General features: G+C 46.7%; 1 protein-coding gene and 1 long non-coding RNA gene across 2 annotated transcripts in view; both read right to left on the minus strand.

Moving 5' to 3' along the window:
• Window positions 1-19,037, minus strand: part of LOC309353458 — a 339,290-nt gene that overhangs the window by 68,397 nt on the left and 251,856 nt on the right. The gene's annotated exons all lie outside the window — the stretch shown is intronic.
• The window catches only part of GJC2 (gap junction protein gamma 2), an 88,298-nt gene that overhangs the window by 64,819 nt on the left and 4,442 nt on the right, over window positions 1-19,037 (minus strand). Inside the window, exon 2 of the mRNA XM_081882606.1 lies at window positions 4,514-4,610. The gene's annotated coding sequence lies outside the window, so the exon portion shown is untranslated. The remainder of the gene's footprint in view (window positions 1-4,513; window positions 4,611-19,037) is intronic.

Here is a 19,037-nt window from a genome sequence, read left to right on the forward strand (position 1 = left end):
CACTCAATATGCCAGCAAGTTTGGAAAACTCAGCAGTGGCCAGAAGATTGGAGAAGATCAGTCTACATCCCAATCCCAAAGAAGGGCAGTGCCAAAGAATGCTCCAACTACCGCACAATTGCACTCATTTCACACGCTAGCAAGGTTATGCTTAAAATTCTACAAGGAAGGCTCAAGCAGTATGTGGACCAAGAACTCCCAGAAGTGCAAGCTGGATTTAGAAGAGGCAGAGGAACCAGAGACCAAATTGCAAACATGCGCTGGATTATGGAGAAAGCTAGAGAGTTCCAGAAAGACATCTACTTCTGCTTCATTGACTATGCAAAAGCCTTTGACTGTGTCGACCACGGCAAACTATGGCAAGTTCTTAAAGAAATGGGAATGCCAGATCACCTCATCTGTCTCCTGAGAAATCTCTATGTGGGACAAGAAGCTACAGTTAGAACTGGATATGGAACAACTGATTGGTTCAAAATTGGGAAAGGAGTACGACAAGGCTGTATTTTGTCTCCCTGCTTATTTAACTTATATGCAGAATTCATCATGCGAAAGGCCGGGCTGGATGAATCCCTAGCCGGAATTAAGATTGCCGGAAGAAATATCAACAACCTCAGATATGCAGATGACACAACCTTGATGGCAGAAAGTGAGGAGGAAATAAAGAACCTTTTAATGAGGGTGAAAGAGGAGAGCGCAAAATATGGTCTGAAGCTCAACATCAAAAAAACGAAGATCATGGCCACTGGTCCCATCACCTCCTGGCAAATAGAAGGGGACGAAATGGAGGTAGTGAGAGATTTTACTTTCTTGGGCTCAATGATCACTGCAGATGGTGACAGCAGCCACGAAATTAAAACACGCCTGCTTCTTGGGAGAAGGGCAATGACAGGCCTAGACAGCATCTTGAGAAGTAGAGACATCACCTTGCCAACAAAGGTTCGTATAGTTAAAGCTATGGTTTTCCCAGTAGTGATGTATGGAAGTGAGAGCTGGACCATAAAGAAGGCTGATCGCCGAAGAATTGATGCTTTTGAATTATGGTGCTGGAGGAGACTCTTGAGAGTCCCATGGACTGCAAGAAGATCAAACCTCTCCATACTGAAGGAAATCAAACCTGAGTGCTCACTGGAAGGACAGATTGTGAAGCTGAGGCTCCAGTACTTTGGCCACCTCATGAGAAGAGAAGACTCCCTGGAGAAGACCCTGATGTTGGGAAAGATGGAGGGCACAAGGAGAAGGGGGCGACAGAGGACGAGATGGTTGGATAGTGTTTTCGAGGCTACCAGCATGAGTTTGACCAAACTGCGGGAGGCAGTAGAGGACAGAGGTGCCTGGCGTTCTCTGGTCCATGGGGTCACGAAGAGTCGGACACGACTAAACGACTAAACAACAACAAATGGTTTTCCCAGTAGTGATGTATGGAAGTGAGAGCTGGACCATAAAGAAGGCTGACTGCCAAAGAATGGATGCTTTTGAATTATGGTGCTGGAGGAGACTCTTGAGAGTCCCATGGACTGCAAGAAGATCTAACCTATCCATTCTGAAGGAAATCAGCCCTGAGTGCTCACTGGAAGGACAGATCCTGAAGCTGAGGCTCCAGTACTTTGGCCACCTCATGAGAAGAGAAGACTCCCTGGAAAAGCCCTGATGTTGGGAAAGATGGAGGGCACAAGGAGAAGGGGACGACGGAGGACGAGATGGTTGGACAGTGTTCTCGAAGCTACCAGCATGAGTTTGACCAAACTGCGGGAGGCAGTAGAAGATAGGAGTGCCTGGCGTGCTCTGGTCCATGGGGTCACGAAGAGTCGGACACGACTAAACGACTAAACAACAACAACAACAAGGGAAGACTTTATATGAGTCATTGCACCCACAGATGCCATATTAGGGACCCCTGACATGCACTTTTGAAGAGGGAGGACCTTAGAGAGATGATAACCAACCCTCTCTTCTCTGGGTTCATTACTATCGGTAATCACGATGCAGCGAAACAGTTTGTCATGCTGACTGCAGTTTCTGAGAAGCAGACAAAGTGATTCTTCTGATTTCTCCCACGCTATCTGCCCTGCTGAGACTCAGCCGATGTCGCAATTGCTAAGTTCTTCACAGTTTTGGGGAGAAAAAGCCAGGGAATTAGAAGGAAAATGAGGTTGTGTAAATAAATGATGCAAAGATTCCATTGCTTCTGCTTAAGAAGCCCAGAGGTAGAAAGAAAAGAAAAATGCAATTCCTGATATCCTTATTCAGGCATGATTCCAAGTTCCCTTGGACGGTGCAAAACTGGTCCTTTTATTTCCATAGGTACCTCTATGTTCCCACACACTGGTATTATACGTTTGGGACACTTATCTCCAAGAGTAGAAATTACGTTCCTGCAACAGAAGTGTAAACCACTGTCGCCCGTCACCCAGTAAAGATTATCCACATCTGTAGACCTTACAACATCTGGCAAACTCAGCCACTGATTTTTATTCATGTGTTTATTGGCGGATACAACAACATTTCTCAAACCACACGCCTCTTCAGGAACCCTTTTCTGCCACAGTAAAAGTCCAGTTTTTGCACTAGAAAGGGAAAACCACAGATATTAACCAAATCCCAACTGTTACCTCACTGAACTGAACCTCCAAATTCAGCCTGAGTGTAAATTAAAGGGATGTGTTTGTTTGTTTGTTTGTTTGTTTGTTTAATTGACATTCCATCTTCCTCCAAGGTGCCTAAGGAAACCTCCACAGCGCTGCCCCTCTTCAAATTATCTTCACACCAACCTTGTGATGTAGGCCCAGGATACTAAACCAGCTTCATGATTGAGTGGAGATTTGAACGCTGGTCTGTCTCCTAGATCCTAGGCAGAATCTACACACAGATAAAAAACGCTGTGGAAATGCTTAAAAAAAAATTAATACATTGAAATGGCCATAACTCACTGTTTCCATCTAGTGTTATATTTGTTTGTTGCACTTTACAACACACTTAAAACGTTTTATTTGCAGCTGTATAGCTGAGTCCCTAGTCCTATACTCTAATCCAGGCATGGCCAAACTTGGCCCTCCAGATGTTTTGGGACTACAATTCCCATCATCCCTGACCCCTGGTCCTGTTAGCTAGGGATGATGGGAATTGTAGTCCCAAGACATCTGGAGGGCCAAGTTTGCCTATGCCTGCACTCATCACTACACGACACTGACTCTTGACTGGTTCCTAACTTTCCCTTTAGGATAAGAAGCAAAGCAGCTGTTGACACAGCAACATGGAGATGGAAGATCTGAGAACAGATGTATTTATTCTATACAGTTAACAAAATTTAAATACCACTTGATGGCAAGGAAAGCTTTAAGTGGGTTGCAAAAATATAAACCAAAACATTAAGTTACAGATAGGTAGCCGTGTTGGTCTGCCATAGTCAAAACAAAAAAAATTCCTTCCAGTAGCACCTTAAAGAACCAACTAAGTTAGTTCTTGGTATGAGCTTTCGTGTGCATGCACACTTCTTCAGATACACAGTATCCGTGTATCTGAAGAAGTGTGCATGCACACGAAAGCTCATACCAAGAACTAACTTAGTTGGTCTTTAAGGTGCTACTCAAAACATTAAGGTTATTGATAAATCAGTTAAAAACGAGTATTTAAAGACATTTGAAGGATGATTAAAATCAACAGGAGCTAAGAAGAAGAAGCCTCCAATTGCAGCTTGACTGCAAACTGAAAAGGCACAGAATCTGAATTATTTTCCTTTCCTGATAAGAAGCAACGCCGGCGAGGACCAGCAGTTGTTGATGCAGCGCCCATTAAAGACAACACAAGAGAAAGTCCAGGCTCAGGACAGCCTGACAGCACATCAAAACATCCACGAAGGATGCATGCAAAGAATCGGAGCTAAGCGCCGCTTTGAATAAACACAGCGTCAAAAGTTGCCAGCTCTTCTGCCTTTGTAAGGTGCACATGAGAAGGCCTGAAAGATCAGGAGGGGGAAAATATGCGCAGGACGATGCCAAGTTGCCCAGAATAAACGGGACTTCGACGTGTTAATGAAGTGGGTGGCATATTTGTTATGCAAAACCTATTTCTCCTAAGGTGATTTGGGAGCTCATATGTCATTACAGTGGTACCTTGGGTTACATATGCTTCAGGTTACAGACCCTTCAGGCTACAGACTCTGCTAACCCAGAAATAGTACCTCAGGTTTAAGAACTTTGCTTCAGGATGAGAACAGAAATCGTGCTCCGGTGGTGCAGCGGCAGCGGGAGGCCCCATTAGCTAAAGTGGTGCTTCAGGTTAAGAACAGTTTCAGGTTAAGAACGGACCTCCAGAACGAATTAAGTACTTAACCCGAGGTACCACTGTATTGTTAACAGGAAAATAATTATATGGGTTTTTAAAATACACATATATATGAAAAAGTAATGTGACAAGTACGAAACAACAGCACAATGGATCTCCTGGCTGCAAAATAAGGCTTCTTTGCAACCCAGCAGACACAAGGAATCTTCCATTATTAAGAAACATTCCATACCTTTCACAGACAGGAAAAATGGGTGGTTCTTAGCTGCGAATCTTCCTTCTTTTTCCCCACAGAGGGTTCGTGCTGCACAGCTTCACCGCCTTCACCTCTGACACAAAAGAGAAGAGAAAAGGAAAAACAATCCCTCATTATCTGAGAAGGGTATCAGCAGGCTCACGCCACCAAGCACAACGAGGCATCGTTCCACAGCCCTCTTTGAAAGGGCCCCATTGTTGCAGGGAAGCCAAGGCTCGTGCGCATGGAACCGCACTCAGCAGATCTAGGATCCTGCCGTCGCGCTGATTCGCGCATCGCTTTGGAAACGGGTGGCCTTCGTGGGCGCATGGCGGTGCTTCAACAAAGCTTTCGGGAAGGGGGACAGACAACTTTTCAGAAAAGTATGACACAAGTCTAGTCCAGAGTATGAGATGACGAAGCCCTAGCCGTGTGTAGCGCATAAGGGGAGAAGAAAGCAGCCCAGTGCCATAAAGGCAGGCGAGAGCGTAAGGCAGCGGTTCTCAACCTGTGGGTCCCCAGATGTTGTTGGACTACAACTCCCATCATCCCTGACCTTGGGTCATGCTGGCTAGGCATGATGGGAGTTGTAGTCCAACAACATCTGGGGACCCACAGGTTGAGAAACACTAGCGTAAGGTATAGAATCCAGCACCCTCCAGATTTGGTTGGACTGCAACACCCATCATTCCTTACACACTGGATCTGCTGGTTGGGGGTGATGGGAGTTAGAGACCCTACCTGTTGGTAGACTGTCTCGCCGGAGTGGTACGTGCTCTGGTTATCTCCTGCTTGGACTACTGCAATGCCCTCTACGTAGGGATGCCTTTGAAGGTGACTCAGAAACTACAACTACCGTATTTTTCCGTGTATAAGACTAGGTTTCTTTCTTAAAAGGTAATGTCAAAAATTTGTTGTTGTTTAGTCGTTTAGTCGTGTCCGACTCCTCGTGACCCCCTGGACCAGAGCACGCCAGGCACTCCTGTCCTCCACTGCCTCCCACAGTTTGATCAAACTCATGCTGGTACCTTCGAGAACACCATCCAACATCTCATCCTCTGTCGTCCCCTTCTCCTTGTGCCCTCCATCTTTCCCAACATCAGGGTCTTTTCCAGGGAGTCTTCTCTTCTCATGAGGTGGCCAAAGTATTGGAGCCTCAGCTTCAGGATCTGTCCTTCCAGTGAGCACTCAGGGCTGATTTCCTTCAGAATGGATAGGTTTGATCTTCTTGCAGTCCATGGGACTCTCAAGAGTCTCCTCCAGCACCAGAATTCAAAAGCATCCATTCTTCGGCGATCAGCCTTCTTTATGGTCCAGCTCTCACTTCCATACATCACTACTGGGAAAACCATAGCTTTTACTATACGGACCTTTGTTGGCAAGGTGATATCTCTACTTGTCAAAAATTAGGGGGTGTCTTATACATGGATAGTGCCAAGGATGGACTGGAAAGTGGTTGTTGCCGCAAAAATAGGGGGCATCTAATAGACGGAAAAATAAGGTGATCCAGAATGTGGCACCTAGACTGGTGACTTGGAGTGGCCACAAAGACCATATAACACCAGCCCTGAAAGACCTACATTGGCTCCCAGTATGTTTCCAAGCACAATTCAAAGTGTTGGTGCTGACCTTTAAAGCCCTAAACGGCCACGGTCCAGTATACCTGAAGGAGCATCTCCACCCCCCATCGTTCTGCCCGGACACTGAGGTCCAGCTCTGAGGGCCTTCTGGCGGTTCCCTCCCTGTGAGAAGTGAGGTTACAGGGAACCAGGCAGAAGGCCTTCTCGGTGGTGGCGCCCGCCCTGTGGAACGCCCTCCTGTCAGATGTCAAGGAAATAAACAACTCTCCAACTTTTAGAAGATATCTGAAGGCAGTCCTGTTTAGGGAAGTGTTTAATGCCTGATGTTTTATTCTGCTTTTAATTTTGTTGGGAGCCGCCCAGAGTGACTAGGAAGGCCTGGCCAGATGGGTGGGGTATAAAATTATTATTATTATTATTATTATTATTATTATTATTATTATTATATTATTATTATTATTATTATTATTATTATTATTATTATTATTATTATTATTATTATGAGTCCGGATAGCTACAGGTTTTGCACCCCTGCTGCCCCCCCCCCCTTCAGAGAACCACTTCAGAGCCTCTTTCCACCTGTGGCACATTTTCTGCAAAGCAATTCCGCCGGATATAATGCATACATTAGAAGGCTTTCTAAAGTCAAAGGAGGCCTGTGTTTCTGTCCACATGGCGTCTCTGAAAGTGCGAATTAGGGACGTTTGCCTGCAGATGAGAACCAAATCCAATGTCACCCACATCCAAGCCGCTAAGCTATGGGGCTTAGTAAAGAACCAGAAATAACACTGTCTCACCCGAAATCTGCACTAGATTTGCGAAAACAAAGGAGACAAGCTCTCTAAGGGTACATCCATACCAGCTGTTGTTCTTGGACTACTCCCAGGACACATGGAGTCTGTCCCCAGCCTCTGGAGAAGAGGTAGGGTCAGGGTTTTCGCAAAAACACCAAACTACCTTCATTGCAACACTGCTCAGCTGCAGTCGGTTTCCTCTGCAAACCGTTGCTCTGTATATAAACACACACACACACACACTTCATGTCCTTTGTCCTACGGTTCCCCTTTAACCTCATCAACCTCGCCACGTACTCTATTGGCTACGTGATGCCCCAGAGTCATGTTTCAGTTCTTCCATGACCTACTTCAGCCGTAACCCCATCTGCATCAGCTCCATTGAGCAAAGGCCTGCCTCTTTATAGACTTCCGCTGTCATGTAAATTGGGAGTTTGGGGACGGGTTTAAGATGAAGCAACTTATTACAAGACTGCAAACGGAGGCAGGGTGCTTTTGTAAAAGGTCCTGAAGATGCTCTTCAAGAGCATGTGTGGAGCATGAGGCTAGCAATTGCCACAAGGGCTGGGCTCGGAATCCCTTTAAATTCCAGTTGCTTGGGAATCCCACTAGTAGGCGAAACACTCCGGTCTTCCTTGTGGGTTTCCCATAATAGGTTGGCCACCATGAGAACCAATTGCTGGACTAGATGGGCACCATTTGGACCTGATCCACCAGGGCTCTTTTTCTGCACTTACGCGTGCTGAAGTATCTGAAAGCAGAGCTGTAGGATCGGCAAAATATAAGGTGGGGGACACTTGGATTGCCAGGAGTACACGTGAAAAGGATCTAGGGGTCTTGGTGGACCACAAGATCAACATGAGTCAACAGCGTGATTCAGCAGCAAAAGAAAGCTACATGCTCTTCTAGGCTGCGTCAACAGAAGTCTAGTGTCCAGATCAAGGGAAGGAACAGTCCCGCTCTATACTGCCTTGGTTAGACCACGCGGGTGGCGCTGTGGGTTAAACAGAGCTTAGGACTTGCCAATCAGAAGGTTGCGGTTCGAATCCCCGTGACGGGGTGAGCTCCCCTTGCTCGGTCCCTGCTCCTGCAAACCTAGCAGTTCGAAAGCACGTCAAAGTGCAAGTAGATAAATAGGTACCACTCTGGCGGGAAGGTAAACAGCGTTTCTGTGTGATGCTCTGGTTCGCCAGAAGTGGTTTAGTCATGCTGGCCACATGACCTGGAAGCTGTCTGCAGACAAATGCCGGCTCACTCGGCCTATAGAGCGAGATGAGCATGCAACCCCCGAGTCGGTCATGACTGGACCTAATGGTCAGGGGTCCCTTTACCTTTATACTGCCTTGGTTAGACCACACATGGAGTCCTGTGTCCAGTTCTGGGCGCCACAATTTAAGAAGGAGATTGGCAAGCTGGAATGTGTGCAGGGGAAGGTGACCAGGATGATCAGGGCTCTGGGAAACCAAGCCTTATGAAGAAGAGTTGGGTATGTTCAGCCTGGAAAAGAAGAGTCTGAAAGGAGATATCTTCAAATATCTCAACGGTTGTCACAAGTAAGATGGAGCGAGCTTGTTTTCTCCTGCTCTGGAGAGTAGGACTCGAACCAATGGCTTCAAGTTATGAAAAAAGGAGATTCCGACTAAACATCAGGAAGACCTTTCTGACAGGAAGAGCTGTTACAGGAAACCAGGCAGAGGGCCTTCTCGGTAGTGGCGTCCGCTCTGTGGAACGCCCTCCCATCAGATGTCAAAGAATAACTATCTGACTTTTAGAAGACATCTGAAGGCAGCCCTGTTTAGGGAAGTTTTTAATGACTGATGTTTAGATGTATTTTTAATCTTTTGTTGGAAGCCGCCTAGAGTGGCTGGGGAAACCCAGCCAAATGGGCAGGGTATAAACAATAAATTATTATTATTATTATTATTATTATTATTATTATTATTATTATTATTATTGTTGTTATTATTATTGTTATTATTATTATTTATTATTCTTCTTCAGCAGTGGAACAGACTCCCTTCAGTGAACGTTTTTAAGCAGAGGTTGGCTGGCCATCTGTCATGGATGCTTTACCTGAGATTCCTGCATTGCAGGGGGTGGGACTAGATGATCCTCGGGATCCCAGCTCTATAATTCTATGTAACATGTGCCTCTGCCAATCAAGTGTAAACAATGGTGAGTTAGATGGACCAATGATATTACTCAATACAAAGTAGTTTCCTGTATTCGCTTGAAATTCAGAAAGTTGTTATCTCTGTCTGGCCTTGGCACAGCAGCTTGCTCTAGCAATAAATAATAATAATAGTAAATCTAATTAGCAATTGGATTTCGATCCATAAAGTCTCTGGGCTTGCTTTCCTAGCTAAAAGGGAGGCAGCCTCAGATTGCACTGTGGATAGCTGGCAAACAATCCCGTCATCTGCAATCCATTCAGGAGTGCCGTGATTTGTAAAGTAATTGAGCAGGCCTTTCATCTTTATGGGGCTCTATGGGTGGCGCTGTGGGTTAAACCACAGAGCCTAGGACTTGCTGATCAGAAGGTTGGCGGTTCAAATCCCTGCGATGGGGTGAGCTCCCGTTGCTCGGTCCCTGCTCCTGCCCAACTAGCAGTTCAAAAGCATGTCAAGTGCAAGTAGATAAATAGGCACCGCTCCGGCGGGAAGGTAAACGGCGTTTCTGGTTTGCCAGAAGCGGCTTAGTCATGCCAGCCACATGACCCGGAAGCTGTACGCCGGCTCCCTCGGCCAGTAAAGCGAGATGAGCGCCGCAACCCCAGAGTCGGTCACGGCTGGACCTAATGGTCAGGGGCTCCTTTACCTTTACCTTATGTAAAAAGTTGCTTTACCTATCCAATTGCAAGCTTGTCTTTAACCTACAAAGGTGCTCTAAATTTGATGAAACATTTGTATTCTGTTTTTCCAACAACAGGTGCCGAGCTCAAAGCGGCTCACAACACAACAGAAATAAAAAAAACAACCAACAATGTCACAATCACTATACTATCGAACAGAACAGAACAGAAAATAAAGCAAATAACAACAAATTCATCAAAATGATCAATGCAAGTCAAGCAAAGTCATAGGAACTCTAAATATCAAAAAATAAAATAAAACCAGGAATCAAAATGATTTATACAATTCAACAAAGTCATAGCAGCTCAAACTCAAATTGCTCAGATGCCCTCCTCACGTTGCGTCATGCATATTCCAATGAAGGTCTACTTTGAAGTAAGTCCCGCAGTGCTCAGTGGGGCTCATTCCCACATACCCTGCCTTCAGCTCCTTAGAGGAATGGAGGGATAGCAATGCAAAATAAATAAATAAATAAATAAATAATAATAATAAATTTTATTTATAACCCGCCTGCCCTGGCCCAGAGGCTCAGGGCAGCTAACGCCAATAAAATAAAATCACAGTAAAAACATAATATGAGGGAAAGAGAGGGAGGAAAAAAACCAATTTAAATACTGGTTAAAATGCAATTTAAAATGCAGCCTCATTTTAAAATAGCTGATAAATCAAGACCATGAGGGAAACATAAGGGTCAGACCGAGTCCAAACCAAAGGCCAGGTGGAACAGCTCTTTGTGATAATATTTTTTATTCACTTTCCAATACAAAATTATACAATCAACACATCTTAATTACATCCAATTTCTCCTTGTTGACTTCCCTCAACCCGCCTGGTAAACCTTCATATCCTTACTTTCTCCACATTTCTTAAAATTATAATTAACTTACTATTAATTAATCTTAATTTTAACATTTCTAATCTTCTTTTCACAGAGCTTCGTTGAAACTTATCTGATTATCACTTATTTTTTGCATATACTCTGTAAATTTCTTCCAATCTTCTGTAAATCTCTGATCCCGTCGATTCCGGATCCTTCCTATTAGTCTATCCAGTTCAGCATAGTCCATCATTTTCATTCTCCATTCTTCTTTCGTAGGTAGCTCCTCTTGTTTCCATTTCTGGGCCATCAATATTCTTGCTGCTGTTACTGCATATAAAAATAACTTCTTTTCTTTCTTGTTTATCTCATTTTCTTTTCTTTCTTGTTTATCTCATTTCCTCAGGTGGAACAGCTCTGTCTTGCAGGCCCTGTGGAATGATGCCAAGTCCCGCAGGGCCCTGGTCTCTTGTGACAGAGCATTCCACCACATTGGGGCCAGTGCTGAAAAGGCCCTGTCCTAGTTGAAACCTTGTATGGACTGCTTTGCAAGGCTAGTCTTCACTCCTGGGGTTGCCAGCTTTCCTGCTGTGTCTCGACCAGCAAGCAGCCCCTAAACACCAAGAATCTGAACAAGCTGGAGAAAAGCTGGCTAAGCAACGACCAGAACCTGGCAAATGGAAGCCCTTCATTGCAGAAGCTTCTGGGTCTCAGCTCAACACCCCCACATGGTGAGCCACTGAACTGCAGGTGGGCACATTCTCCATGAAGGACCTGACTCTTTCCACCCTGTTCCACTAGGGTCCAGCTTGAGCAACATGGTCTTCCTGAGCTCTGACTCTCTGGTTATTCTTTGGTGGTGGTTTCTGGCCTGCTCCTTGTCCCTTCCTGTGGTTCCAAGTTGTCTTCGGTCCCGACCCCTAGCTTGCCCCACAACCTCTGGCTCTCGGCTGGCCACAGGCAGCTGCCCATGACCTTCCTCAGCTCAGCTCAAGCTTCTGAGCCAAGCGCTGTCCATGCATTTCCAAACTCACTTCAGGGAGCTGAAAACATTTTTGTTTTCTATAAAGTAGACGTTCTCCAGATGCTGAATTCTGGAGGAGACACCAAATTCTGAACATGTGCTGCTGCAAGCACATGGGAGCAAGCTATGAATAGCAGGGATGGGGGAACCTCGTACTACCAGAATCCGGTAGGGCCATCCAAGAAAGCTGAATGTTGGAAGATTCAGGCACCAGCTTGGAAGGCTTGAAAAATGAATTAGACAAAACTATGGTGGGCAACTGGGACGCGGGTGGAGCTGTGGGTTAAACCACAGAGCCTAGGACTTGCTGATCAGAAGGTCGGCAGTTCGAATCCCCGCGATGGGGTGAACTCCCGTTGCTCGGTCCCAGCTTCTGCCAACCTAGCAGTTTGAAAGCACACCAGTGCAAGTAGATAAATAGATACAGCTCCAGCAGGAAGGTAAACAGCGTTTCCAGATGCGGCTCAGTCATGCAGGCCACATGACCTGGAAGCTGTCTGCGGACAAACACTGGCTCCCTCGGCAAGATGAGCGCCACAACTCCAGAGTCATCCGCAACTGGATCTAATGGTCAGGGGTTATTGTTGTTTAGTCATGTGCGACTCTTCGTGACCCCATGGACCAGAGCATGCCAGGCACTCCTGTCTTCCACTGCCTCCCGCAGTTTGGTCAAACTCATGCTGGTAGCTTCGAGAACACTGTCCAACCATCTCGTCCTCTGTCGTCCCCTTCTCCTTGTGCCCTCCATCTTTCCCAACATCAGGGTCTTTTCCAGGGAGTCTTCTCTTCTCATGAGGTGGCCAAAGTATTGGAGCCTCAGCTTCAGGACCTGTCCTTCCAGTGAGCACTCAGGGCTGATTTCCTTCAGAATGGAGAGGTTTGATCTTCTTGCAGTCCATGGGACTCTCAAGAGTCTCCTCCAGCACCATAATTCAAAAGCATCCATTCTTCGGCAATCAGCCTTCTTGATGGTCCAGCTCTCACTTCCATACATCACTACTGGGAAAACCATGGCTTTAACTGTACGGACCTTTGTTGGCAAGGTGATAGGCAAGGCTATCAATGGCTGTTAGCCACTATGGCTATTATACCTCCAGTGTCAAAGGTAGCATGCCTCTGAACACCAGTTGCTGGGAATCACAAACTGGGAGAGCGCTGTGGTGTCCAGGGCCTGCTTGCTGGCTTCACAGATGCATCTGGTTGGTCCCTGTGAGACAAAGATTCTGGACTAGGTGGGCTTTTGGTCTGATACCATCAGCCACACTGTTCTTACATTCTTTTGAAATGACTTGGTTCCCTAGGAAGCAAAAATAAAATCTCCATGGAATGGGTGTGGGTAATGAAGGGGGAAAATAAAGAGATGGACTGCCCCGTAAAATTACTCGGCAGTCCTGGTTATGACTACATAAAATCTGGATCTCAAACAGTTTGTGTTCTGCCACAATATTTATGGAAGTGTAGACACGTACCAGACAAACGGGAGTCACAGAACCTCCAGTTTGATGCTCTGCATTCATTTTTTTCCCGTTCCTGGATTCCAAGTGTTTGTATGCTGTTATAACAAAACGTCTATTGTCAGGGCGCAAACAGCCTTCAGTTGATGTTCTCGCTTTTTCCGCCGGTGGCGAAGGAAGAGACAGAGACGGAAAGTTCCAAAATCTAAACTAAACTCACAAAAATGTCCACTTGGCAGCGTTAAGCTAGAAGGTGGAAATACCATAATTCTGCACAACCGCGTCCCAAATTTTGGAATACTGCTCATGGCACGGCGTCCACCAAGTTGTTCCAAATCTTAAGCAGTCTTGGATCAGGCCAGCTGCCCCCTCCCCCAACCCCTGCCCTCATGTGTGGAGATGTTGACCTCCTGTTGGGTTGTTGAAATTCTGGTGAGCCTTCAGCATGTGGAAAGGGGTGGAAATAGGAATGCTCAAATTGTTCGGGCCACTGGAAGCAAAAGGATGAGGTTGTGGCTCAGCTGAGATGCAAACGGAAGGAGCGTGGCCGTGGCAGTAGGGGCTCATCCACCAAAACATTGCCACAAAGGACAGGTGGAAAAGAAAGTACTTCTTCACACAGAGCGTAGTGTGGACTATGGAACTCACTTCCACGAGAGGCAGCAATAGCCATCAACTTGGATGGTTTAGACAAATTAATGGAGAAGAGGGCTATCGAAAGCTACTAGCCTTGATGGCCATGTTCTGCCTCCACAGTCGGGGACATAAATGCTTACAAATTCCAGTTGTTGGGAACCACAGGATGGAAAGCGCTCTTTTCTCATATCTCATAGAATCGTAGAGTTGGAAGGGACCCATGGACAATCTAGTCCAACCCCCTGCAATTCAGGAATATACAGATGTCTCTTACCAGGGATCGAACCTGCAAGCTTGGCGTTGCCAGCACCAAACTCTAACCAGCTGAGCTGTGATGGAATCCTCCTTACTGTTTTCCCGCAGGCATCTGGCCACTGTGAGAACAGGATCCTGGACTAGATGGGCCACTGGAGCATCTCCACCCCCATCGTTCTGCCTGGACACTGAGGTCCAGCGCCGAGGGCCTTCTGGCAGTTCCCTAGCTGCGAGAAGCCAAGTTACAGGGAACCAGGCAGAGGGCCTTCTCAGTAGTGGCACCCATTGTGGAACGCCCTCCCATCAGATGTCAAGGAAATAAACAAATATCTGACTTTTAGAAGACATCTGAAGGCAGCCCTGTTTAGGGAAGCTTTTAATGTTTAATAGGTTATTGTATTTTCATATTCTATTGGAAGCCGCCCAGAGTGGCTGGAGAAACCCAGCCAGATGGGTGGGGTATAAATGAATTATTATTATTATTATTATTATTATTATTATTATTATTATTATTATCCAGCAGGCCCTTCTTGTGTTCTTATCTTCACACATGTTCCAAATCTCCTACCAAAAATAATGAACGTGAATGTCCACACCAATAGGGACTGTGGATATACAGTGGTACCTCAGGTTAAGTACTTAATTCGTTCCAGAGGTCCGTACTTAACCTGAAACTGTTCTTAACCTGAAGCACCACTTTAGCTAATGGGGCCTCCTGCTGCCGTCGTGCCGCCAGAGCACGATTTCTGTTCTCATCCTGAAGCAAAGCACTATTTCTGGGTTAGTGGAGTCTGTAACCTGAAGCATATGTAACCTGAAGCGTATGTAACCTGAGGTACCACTGTAGAATGGGTAATTTTTAACAGATTTTCCATGAAAAGGGGAACTCTGAATTAAAGCGGTGTTGTATTTTTTTTAAAAAAAAGAATCAGCTCCCAGTTTGATAACATCATGTGGGCAATTCAAAGAACTTGTGTACATAAACAGCACCGATTCCGCAATAAACTTCTATGTCTGGAAGTAACTGTAGTTGGATTAGCTTTTTTAAAAGGGAGGAGAGGGGCTTCTGCAAAGCCCCAGGTTGTCCCCCAAATTTCCCATAAAGCCAGTTTTAAAACAAATGACAAACTTGAGATTATTTGGCGCCTCCTCCTCAGACAATTCATTCAGGAAATTTTAAGAGAAGCTGAAGGGGTTTAGAGAAGCTGGAGACACTGGTAATTTTCAATCTCAAGATTCGTTTGAGATGCAGGCGACCCGCTAGAGGTTGCCGTGCAAGGAGAAGTGAAAGAGAATGATGAAAGGAGAATTTGGGGGCAAAGTGGACCTCAGAGGCATCCCAAGACTGTTTGGGATTCAATCACATAAAAGCAAATTCAGTTTGCACAAGTAAAGTTGATCTGCAGCTCTTGCACAACAAACCTGCTCCCCTAAAAGTTCTGCCTTTTTTTTTTTTGTAATGAGGAAAGTGACAGGGAAATGTGCTAGAAAGTTGGGAATAATACCTTCTTGGTACAGCAGTATCTAACCTCCCTGCGAACGAGCCAGGATAAATGTTCAGTAAGAAGGTTGCCCAGAAGCGGCCCAGAATCGTAGCTTTCCTGCGCTAAACAGACAAAGCGAGATCCTCCCATATCACAGCTGACAAAGGAATTGCTCTCTGCACGTGGGCAGGGTGGCAGCAAGCACAGCAGGGTGCCCTATTCCCTCACCCCCCAGGGGTCATTCCCACACTGTGACCTGACAGCCAACCCAGAGAGCCGTCCAACAGGCAAACAAATTGAGACAAGTTTTGATTGATCCCTTGATTGAGGGAGGAACAAAGCGCACTCTGATTCTGCTCACAGCAAGCAAACAGCCTGCCCAGGAGCCGAGTCTCCCGGTTTGTCCAGGAAAAATTGTTGCAGGCAGAGGGTCGGAGGACAACAGGGACTTTTAGACAGCTTAAATGCTGTGGGATACCCAGCCTCATACAGTATAACCAACATAAAAAGGTAAAGGGACCCCTGGCCATTAGGTCCAGTCGTGACCGACTCTGGGGTTGCGGCGCTCATCTCACTTTATTGGCCAAGGGAGCCGGCGTACAGCTTCTGGGTCATGTGGCCAGCATGACCAAGCCGCTTCTGGCGAACCAGAGCAGCGCACGGAAACGCCGTTTACCTTCCCAACGGAGCAGAACCTATTTATCTACTTGCACTTTGACGTGCTTTTGAACTGCTAGGTTGGCAGGAGCAGGGACCGAGCAACGGGAGCTCACCCCGTCGCGGGGATTCGAACCGCCAACCTTCTGATCGGCAAGTCCTAGGCTCCCACAGCGCCACCCGCGTCCATAACCAACATACCTAAGTCTATTTAATGCGTGAAGGGGTTAAGACTTTTGTGTCCAGAAAGTGGTGTTGGGGGGTGAGTGTTCAGACCCCTGGGCTCTCACTTGTGGGGTGCCTCAGGGCTCCGTCCTCTCCCCCATGCTTTTTGACATCTATATGAAGCCGCTGGGAGAGATCATCAGGGGGTTTGGGCTGGGTGTTCATCAGAATGCGGATGATACCCAGCTCTACCTCTCTTTTAGATCAGAACCAGTGAAGGCGGTGAAGGTATTGTGTGAGTGCCTGGAGGCGGTTGGAGGATGGATGGCGGCTAACAGATTGAGGTTGAATCCTGACAAGACAGAAGTACTGTTTTGGGGGGACAGGGGATGGGCGAGTGTGGAGGACTCCCTGATCCTGAATGGGGTAATTGTGCCCCTGAAGGACCAGGTGCACAACCTGGGAGACATTTTGGACTCACAGCTGTCCATGGAGGTGGAGGTCAATTCTATGTCCAGGGCAGCTGTCTACCAGCTCCATCTGGTACGCAGGATGAGACCCTACCTGCCCACAGACTGTCTCGCCAGAGTGGTGCATGCTCTGGTTATCTCCCGCTTGGACTGCTGCAATGCACTCTACGTGGGGCTACCTTTGAAGGTGACCCAGAAACTACAACTAATGCAGAATGCAGCAGCTAGACTGGTGACTGGGAGTGGCCACCAGGACCACATAACACCGGTCCTGAGAGATCTGCATTGGCTCCCAGTCCGTTTCCGAGCACAATTCAAAGTGTTGGTGCTGACCTTTAAAGCCCTAAACGGCCTCGGTCCTGTATACCTGAAGGAGCGTCTCCACCCCCATCGTTCAGCCTGGACACTGAGATCCAGCACCGAGGGCTTTCTGTCAGTTGCCTCATTGCGAGAAGTGAGGTTACAGGGAACCAGACAGAGGGCCTTCTCGGTAGTGGCGCCCACCCTGTGGAACGCCGTCCCATCAGATGTCAAGGAAATAAGCGGCTATCTTATTTTTAAAAGACATCTGAAGGCAGCCCTGTTTAGGGAAGTTTTTAATATTTAATGCTGTATTGTTTTTAACACTCGATTGGGAGCTGCCCAGAGTGGCTGGGGAAACTCAGCCAGATGGGCGGGGTATAAATAATAAATTATTATTATTATTATTATTATTATTATTATTATTATTATTAACCATAGATTAAGCTGCCCTGACAGGCTTAACTCGCCTTGGGAGGAGCTATGTGTGCATGTGCACATTGCGTGGCCCCGATTCCCTCAATAGCGGAGGCAAGCCGTTGTGCTTGGCGGGGGGTTGGACTAGATGGCCTTAGGGTCCCTTCCAACTCTACAATTCTATGACTTGAGACACAAGATGCTTGTGGGCATCTTGCTGGCCCCTGTGAGAACAGGATGCTAGACTAGATGGGGCAGTGGCCGGATCCTGCAGGCCCCCTTTCTCTGGGGGCTGCCAAGTCCTACCACCCCAATCCTGACCTGGCGAAAATCAGTGATTTTCACAAAGATGCCAGACCCAAGCAAAGAGCTAAATGCCAAGTGAAGCCAGATGCAAAATTAAGCAGATGGGGCCCTCACCTGCGTGTGAACTGAGGCAGCCATAGCTGCAGCTGCCTCCCTCCATCCCCGGCGCTCTGACACGGCGGAGACCGTCTGCAATCAATTCTGCACACACTTAGAGAACCTTCAAGTGCTTCAAGAGGGCGAGAGAAGTACGATGTTTAGAAAAGGCACCCAGAAATGGAACGGGGCACGTGGGCTTTGCTCCTGCTCTCATAATACCACAGCTTGCGGCCATTCGATGATGCTTAATGCTGGAATATTTGAGGCACAGGAAAGAAAGGGAATATTTTTAAACTACAGCCGTACCTTGGTTTTCGAACAGCTTAGTTCTCAAACGATTTGGCTCCCGAACGCCGCAAGCCTGGACGTGACTGTTCCAGTCTGCAAACTATTTTTGGAAGGCGAATGTCCGACAGGACTTACGCAGCTTCTGATTGGCTGCAGGAGCTTCCTGCAGCCAATCAGAAGCCGTGCTTTGGTTTCTGAATGTTTTGGAAGTCGAACCGACTTCCGGAACGGATTCTGTTTGACTTCCAAGGTGCGACTGTAGGTAATTCACTTCCACAAGAATCAGTGGTCCCAGCCCAACTTGGATGGATCAGACAGATTCTTAGGCTGTTCTCCTTCTGGGCATCCCATAGGGATCTGGTTGGCCAATGGGAGACCAGGGGGCATTTGGCCTGATCCACAAGGTCCCTTCTTATGTCCTTAAACCTGGGGGGGGGGGAGAGAAGGAAGTTCAAGATCTTCTGCTAGATCTCTGGATGGTTTGCAGAAGATTGGCAAGGGCTTCTGACTTACAATAGCAAGAGCAAAACTATTTTACCCTCCTAAATTAAGCTGATGAAATGAAGACAACCAGGAGCAGGGATAGTCATGAAGTTGGTTAAAAGCAAGCTCCGAACTGAACAGTTGGCTCCTCCCTGCACAGGGAAGATCTCGCAAATGGCCTGTGATACTGATCTCTCCATAATATTTTAACCTCAATGTTATGTACTGAATTGAATAGGATCCAAACTGCAGCAGTCTGATTGGTCCTAGAACAATAGGATCCAAAAGGCAGCAGTCTGATTGGTCCTAGAACAATAGGATTCAGAATGCAGCAGTCTGATTGGTCCTAGAACAATCATGCTCCAGATAGAAGTGAATCCACAACCTGATTGGCTTACAGTAGAATTCTGGAATTAGCCAATCGTGTGCAGCCCATTGTG

The sequence above is a fragment of the Podarcis melisellensis genome, assembly GCF_964234715.1.
Source record: "Podarcis melisellensis genome assembly, chromosome: 12".
NCBI lineage: Eukaryota > Metazoa > Chordata > Lepidosauria > Squamata > Lacertidae > Podarcis > Podarcis melisellensis.